Genomic DNA, 8,586 nt, shown 5'->3' on the forward strand with positions numbered 1-8,586 from the left:
TCGGTGTTCATCTCACGGATCTGCTGAGCTTTCGCGTCGAACCTCTTCACATAGCTTCGTAGAGACTCGTCCTCCCCCTGTCGGATAGTGAGGAGATCCGATGTCTCCACAGCCCTTCTCTTGTTGCAGGCGTACTGGGCTATGAAGTTATCCCTTAGGTCGGCGTAGCAGTATACCGAACCATTAGGCCGCCCCTTGTACCAACTCTGGGCCATCCCATGCAGGGTTGTTGGGAAGACTCGGCACCATACGTCATCAGGCTGTTCCCATACCGACATGTAAGACTCGAAAGCCTCAGCATGGTCGGTTGGGTCGCTATCCCCTTTGTATGATAGGGACGACAGCTTCAGTTTGGTTGGCACGGAGACTCCGAGGACATAGGCACTGAGGGGCTGTCTGACCATGTGTCGAACGACACGTGGCGATCGGCTCCTCGCACCCCTAGTCCGGCTTCTTTCCTCGTGGCGGGAAGGGCTTCTCGTTACCCGACTTTGGATAGTCGGACTTCTTTCTTCATTTCTTCGGGGGTGGCCTCGTTGTTGCCGTGGCGACGCTGTCCTCCCGCGAGGTGGGGAAGGACTTTGGTCTGCCACTGACACCACGGGCACCGCCGGCGTCCTTGCATGCTCAGCTCCTTGTATTGCTCCGGCCAAGTTGATCGGAGTCACTTTATGGGCCCTGGTCACCTACGGGTGTCTTTGCAAAATCCACCGTCGTTGCGGCGGGGGTGATCGGCGTATTACCCATCAGGTCCAGGAACGTTTTCGGTTTTTTGGTCGCATCGACCACATGTCCCATGACAGTGACTTGGCCGGTGGGCAGCGGTGTTTCTGGTAGTATGGGCATCCCGTACGCCGGTTGAATGACTCGGCCGGTGGGGGACTGCCCGATCTCAGAATTAGGAATCGTTTCATCCTGATAGAATGCGGTTTCGTCACTCACAATTACTTCCTTTTTTTTTTGACATCTTCTTAGCTTGATAGGTGGGTTTTGTTTTTTTTTTAAGGGATTTGACTAGCTTTTAGTATTGAGTTTCCCACAGACGGCGCCAATTGTTCCGGGTGTAATTCCGGAGCAGGATTTGTTACCACGTAAGCTCGTAGAATGATGACTTTGCTTGACTCTTCCTTTCGGCCTCTCCTGAAACAGTGAACAAACTGAGGGCTCGGCTTGGTACCGAGCGAACTCACTCCGACGCTCAAGTCAGTAAACTTAAAGGGATTAAGTTGTGTGTTACTTGGCAAAGTATATTGTAGAGAGATAAGGGAGTTTATACCAGATTAATTGTGGATTATTAGCTTATTTTCGGATCCTTTCCTCAATGAGGGTTGAGGAGTATTTAAAGACTCTCACCTTTTGTCACGTAGTGGCCAAGTGGCAGAGCAGGTGGAAAGACTGTTCTACCCTCGGCCGAGGGACCCATGGCAGGCCGGCGGGCCCTGTTGACTCCATGCCGAGGGGTCTTGGATATGAGTACGCGGATATGTCTCCCTGGCCGATTTGCCTAGCCGAGACCCAGTGACAGCCGACAGTCGCGCTTCGGTTAGGCTGTCTAATACGTTGACTTGTTGTGGATATCTTTGACCTTGCTCAATATGTTGACTCAGTCAGCGGGTGCAGAATATGCCCTATCAGTTTTAAATAATTTTTTTGTCACGAAATTAATAATATCAGTTCATAATTTTTTTTATATGAATTAAGTACGTTGTAAGTTTTTCTTATACGAAACTAATAATATCAATTTATCGATTTTTCATATACGAATTTTAGATTTATATCAGTTTTGTTTTATTTATTTTAATGAAAAGATTATAATGTAGTTAAAAAAAGATTATAATGATTAAAAGATTAAATATTAAGTAAAAAGATAATAATATAATTTCCACACACAAAAAAAAGATAATAATACAATAAAAATAAAGTCTTATTTCCTTATTTAAGTATATTCCTTTTGGAGGGAAAACTATTGAAATTTTTATTCTCTTAGTGGTAGGGGATTTTCATTAGTTTAATAATAAAGGCAACTTCCTAGAACCTTCCACCTTCACCTACCAATTTATATAAATACATAACTTATGCCTCACCATCATAATTATTTCACATAAAGAACTCAACACATATAATTGTGAGGAAGAGCTTTTGTGAGACAACCTTAAGACGGACTTTTCATTTCGCGCTAATTAAATTGTGGTAAGTTGTTTTATCATCTCATATCAATTATTTACGTTTGACCTTGACCCATACCCTTGATCGTTGATTGACCGTGGCCGTGGGGAGGCGTTGACCGACGGGTTTGACCACCGTCGAGTCAACCGTGTATGGGGGTTGTGTTTGTGACGGTTTTGCGGGATTATTTTGGGTAGTTTACATCATAAATTCATTAATAAGATTAGTTTATAAACATATGTAATTTAATTGATTGATTAGGTGGTGGATTTGTGGACGAGGCTTTTTAATTTACTTGTTGATTTGTGGAGAATTGCTAAAGGTAGGTTAACTACTCAACTATGACTAATTGGTAATTGGTGAATTCTTTATACGATGGATTGTTAAAGTATTGTTGGGATGAGATAAGTTGTTGGTTGCATTGCTTTATGATAATTCTATCATCTTGAGCATATTGTTATAATTTTTGTCTTGAGCATCTTATAATCATATTATTATTATTATTGGTTGGTTTGTTTGTTCTCTGTTGCTGGTTGTTATTGTGAAAGAGGTTTGACATTGCTATTGAGATTATTTGGTCGGCTAGGCACGATGTGGAAGAGCCGTGGTCCTGCGCGGTTTTGGTCAGCTAGGCATGGTGGCGTTTGGGTTTGGCCGTGGACCTGAGCAGTACACATATTGTGTCGGTTGTGTTGTGGTTTCGGTGGTGGCATGTTGTGGCACACGGTTTAGCCGTGTATGAGACGATCTTTGGCTTGTGTTTCTTGATTATATCTTATTGCAGGTTATCGTATTATTATCGTTGTTTAGTTATCCTACTTTATCTCGTGGTTGAGTGTGTATTCATGAACACCTGTGATGAACCAAATATTGAGGAGCAGATTGATTTCAGGTTAGCTTGTTTGAAGTGCTGGATGCTTGAAGGGGAGCTTAGGATGTTGATCATCACTTGAGTCTAGAGAGCACCTTTAAATCTTTAATTATTCAGACACTGTTTTGTTTATTTTTCCGTTGCAGTTGTTTTAAAGTACTTTGTACTAATTAATTATCTCGTTGGAATTTTGTAATAAAACCTTTTGAGGCACTTTAATTTATATCGTCTTAAAGTACTTTGGTAATTGTTTGTCTTTTATACTTACTATCTCAGGGAGCTGAGATGGTAACATCTTTATTTATTTGGAAATGTCTTGCTAAAGGGTCTTAAGTAAATGGGGGTGTTACAAAGTGGTATCAAAGCCAACGTTCCTAAGGCCTAAACAAATGAATTTAATGAACTTAGGATGAGTCTAATAAAATGAACTCGGAGTAGAAACTGTTTAGGAGCCCTTTTCTTAGGTTAAGAAGACGTCCTTGATCCGATAAGAGGGAGAAAGGTAGTTAGCATGGATGTTTTACCTTAAGGGTATAATTGTGTCCTGAAGTTGTGAAAGGTACTAACTTTATTTGCAGAATGAGAACAAAAAGGTAAGAAATTTTGAGACGAATGAGAAGGGATAGGCGTGTGACCTATAAGACGACAATCACAGTGGATTGAATTTGTTTTGAACTTGTTTTAATTCGTGGCATAATTACGCATGAAAATTTCCTTGGCATATCATGAATGGCATAAATTGGCGAAATATGAAATATGAATTATTGCATCTTTATATGAATTGGGTGAATATACGTGAATTACATGTTTAGAAAATTTCATGTCTAGAGATATGCGGTATGTGTTGCCCTGAACCTAAGCGTAGAATTATGAAATCTATAAAATATTATTAAAAGGCTAGCCTAAAAATGCCACGTAGACAATGCCACATGGGATGAAAAAAAGCCACGTATACAATAACAATTTGACTTGACAAACTAATATAACATGGATTACCAATTTATTATTATATTGCATTAATTTAATTCACTTATTTCCTTTAAAAATCTATCCATATTCCATTAACTTTAAACTTAATTAACTAAAAAAAACTACAATAAAAAATATGGATTAACTATAAGTTAATAATTTCAAGATATTTCATATGGAGTAGTATTATATGTATTCGAAATAAAAAATTGAATACATAAGAAATTAAGAACGAAGAAGAATAAATGAAGTTATAAATAAAAAAAACTGTATTGTCACTAATTCACTACTTGTTTTTTGAAAGGCACTAATCCACTATTGCTGTTACTATAAAAAAATATATTATAACTTTGTTGTATATAGAAGATGTTTTATAAAACTAATTAATCGACAAATAAGTATTAAAGATCATATAAAATATTTTCTTAGGAAAATATAAAATATATGGAAAAGAAAATATTTATTAATTTAAGTAATTTACAAACAAATTCTGTAAATAATTAAATGAAATTAAACAATAATAATAGAAATTTAAAAGAGTAGTAATATCATGTATTTAGTTCATGAAATAATTTCACGTAAAGGATAAGGTTTTGTAAAAAAAAAAATTGCATTGTTTAGCAATATATTTAGTAAGTAAAACTAAAATAATTATATTTATAATTTTGTGTTCATGGTGAATTTAAATGAGACCTTCTTCATTCCCACTTTAATTATTTAATTTATACAATATTATTAAAAGGGTACTTAAAGCATTTAAGTTTAATCCACGTGTAATTTTTCTATTGGTTAGTAATAATTCACTTATATTAATTACTTGATTATTTAACTAGAAATAATATCTAAATATCATGTGTTACTTATAAATACTAACAAAATAAAAAATATTAATTGCAAACACAAAGAAACAAATTAATACAAACTCTTTATTTTCCTCTCATAAATTTGTATCAACCTACCTATTCATTTAACTTTTATTTATTTTTATTTAATAGATTATCTTTTTGTTTTTCCTCACAATTATTATACTTTGTATTTATTTTACCATAATTTTTTTATCTCCCCCTTAGTTCACAAAACATTCTTCTTCTCTCAAATAAATTCCTGAAATTAATTAGATAATTAATTACAAAAATTTTCTTATATAAATATTACAACAATCCTATTTTTCATTTTTATCTAAAAAGTTGGTAGGTAAAGTATGCATATATATAACCAAATTAATTATTTAACTTTTTTTATCCTTATTATATTTTGAATTAATTAATATTTATAATCTTATTTAGTTCTTATTTTTGTTTTTTGTATTGAAATTGCAGGAGGATGACATACTCAAATATTAATAACATTGCATGAAATCAAGAAATAATGGTTATGGAACATCTTTGTAATTTTCTTTTCACTTGAATATTGTTAAAAGGCTACTTAAAATATTTAATTTTTAATCCACATGTAAGTTTTCTATTGGTTAATAATAATTCACTTATATTACTTTCTTTATTATCTAACTAGAAGTAATCTCTAGATATCATGTGTTACATGCATATAGATACTAACAAAATAAAAAATATTAGTTGTAAACACAAAAAGACAAATTAATACAAACCTTTTATTTTCCTCTCTTAAATTTGGTATCAATATACCTATTCATTTAACTTTTATTTCTTTTATTTAATAGAAGGTCTTTTTGTTTTTCCTCACAATTAATATACTTTGTATTTATTTTACCATAATTTTTTATCTCCCCCTTTACTCACAAAACCTTCTTCTTCTCTCAAATAAATTCTAGAAATTAATTAGATAATTAATTACAAAAATTTCCTTATATATATATTACAACAATCCTATAAATCATTTTTATCCAAAAAGTTGGTAGGTAAAGTATGCATTTTTAACCAAATGAATTATTTAACTTTTATATTCTTATTATGTTTTGAATTAATTAATAATTATAATCTTATTTAGTTATTATTTTGGTGTTTGTATTGAAATTGCAGGAGGATAACATTGCATGAAATCTGGAAATAATGGTTATGGAACTTCTTTCAATTTTCTTTTGACTTGAATATTTTTTTCATTTTTGTTGGGTTTTCCTTTTTTTTTTATTATTATTATGGTGTATGCGCAATATAAAACTGTAGTTGGATCTCTAATTATTGGTGAAATGTTACATTATATATTCTAACCCTTGGAATATTAATTGACAAATTTTTTAAATTGTACTAAATTGTCGTACACCCTTTCGTGCACTTTATTAGTTTTCCGTGTATTCTTCAATTATATTTTGTCAAACAGGTTATAAATCAAATATTTTAGTCGACAAACATATTATAAATCAAATGTCTTAATGGAAGTGTTGAAGTATATATGCTCCAAGGATATAAATTGGATCTTTTAATGCGGAGTAAGGTAAATATTTTGCATGGTTTTTAGTTAGAATCTGATGATCATTCTCCAATCCATTGTTTCAACTTTAAATGCTTTCAAGCTTTTAAATCATTTTTTTTCATCAAATATTTTCTTCTAGCACTCTCAATATTTCTTTGAGAAATGTTTATTTTTTTGTAATAATTTGTATATATTTTTTTTTCTCATAAATCAATTGTTACGAATATTTATTAATTATCACCCTATTTGTTGCCTACTTGCCTTGCATAGGTATCCTACTAACATATCTCCAAAATAATAGGCAAGAAGACAAACAAGCTGAATAACGCATTCATGAACGATACCGCAAAAATAAAAGAACATAAACAATCAAACCCGTGATTCTCACGGGTCATATAACTAGTTGCATGAATTAAAGACTAAGCATGTATAAAGAGTAATTAATTTGGGCAAAAGAGAGAGGAGGGCCGTGAGTTGGTCGTGGTGACGTGTCACAGTGGTTGGGCGGGCAAGACCAGCCCGACCAATCACACATTCTTTTGTATGCAGGAATTTTATCTTGTACCTTGTGCCAGGAAATCCTTTTAAAACAGAAACTTATGTTTCTTCTTTATTCTTATTAGAACCCAAAAATGGCACCAAAGAGAGCTACATCCACATCTTTGTCACAGGAAGCTAAGAGATTGATAGGCTTATTGCAACCAATGAGGCCTTCACTGCTGCTTTGAAATCAAAGACTGCAACGATGGATCCTAATAGATACCCAGTATCTGTCGAGTCTCCAACAAACACCCGATGATTATTGGACTACAACATGCTTAGGAATCGCAACGTTTAATCGACAGTTTTGTATAACTATACGTCAGAAAACTCAAAACGATTTCGAAAACAAAACATTTCAAAACTTTTCAAAAGTACCTGGAGTGTTTTAATGCACGACAACGGGGTCGTAATGACACTAACTAGAGTCAAAACCGACACCAGACCAAAAACCGACTCAAAAATTCAAATCCCGACTCCAACAACGAGTCAAATCGAGCCAAACACAAAAAACAAACTTCTCAAAACTTCCATGATAAGTATTCGCGGAATACTTGAATGGTCAACTACAAATCATGCCATCCAAAATATAGGATAGAACAAACCATGATTTCAATTGCATGATAGTGACAAGACAGCTCGAAGACCCGCGAAATGGCTCGCGCCTCTTCGAGTAGCCCATGCGGCCACGTCGCTCAAAATGCACACAACCACCCATTTCTCTATAAATACCCCTCAAATGCCACCATTTGAACGTACGCGAGTGTCCGCCCCCTCATTTCTCCCTTAAAATTCTCGACTCGACTTCTTAAGTCACAAACCGACACGTATTTTCGACCTACCGATCGAAAATATAAGCCATACACATTGTTTGGTACCGTCATCGTGCATTAAATCACTTGACCAACCAACTACACCATCACTAAACTTAACAAAACACTCTTTACATTGCTAAAACGGTTTTCAACCGAGTTTTCCGACACAACAAGTTGTTACACTTTCATCGATTTCTCGTCTCAAGCCTAGCATGTAAGTATGAGGGTGTAGTAATGTTGGAGTATGTGTCCTCAACAATAGTGTGATCACATTATTGAAACTCATGATACGAATACGAATAGGGATGATTCATTAATATATGTCAACTGATCAATATTAATCGGTAATGATTGGTTGACTGGAGTTTGACATTACTGTCGTTTGCCGGTGGTGATCAGTTGATCCCTTAAGGTCACACCTAAAGGACGATTCCCTTAATAGATAATTTAATTAATTATATATCGATATAGATTAGTTAATTCCTTATAATTGAACAATTTATATTTTGAGTGGGAGTTTTATATCTTATTGTAATATGATTAAATAAGATTTAATTTTAGTAGTTAAATGTTATATTACTAAAATGCATTAATGTTTATGAAACAATAGAGATAAGAATAATTAGTTAAATATAATTACAAAATGTTGTGAATTATATTAACATGACCCATTTTATACACTTGTAATTATGAATTACTAGTTAATTTGTCAAATGTAATTATTTGATATAAAATGATATTTAATTAGTTAAATATGCATTAGGATTTACTAGGGCATGGTATGTGATACATTACCTACCAAGACACATTTGACAAAATAAAAAGTTAAAATGGACA

Source organism: Silene latifolia, chromosome 9 (genome assembly GCF_048544455.1).
Source record: "Silene latifolia isolate original U9 population chromosome 9, ASM4854445v1, whole genome shotgun sequence".
NCBI lineage: Eukaryota > Viridiplantae > Streptophyta > Magnoliopsida > Caryophyllales > Caryophyllaceae > Silene > Silene latifolia.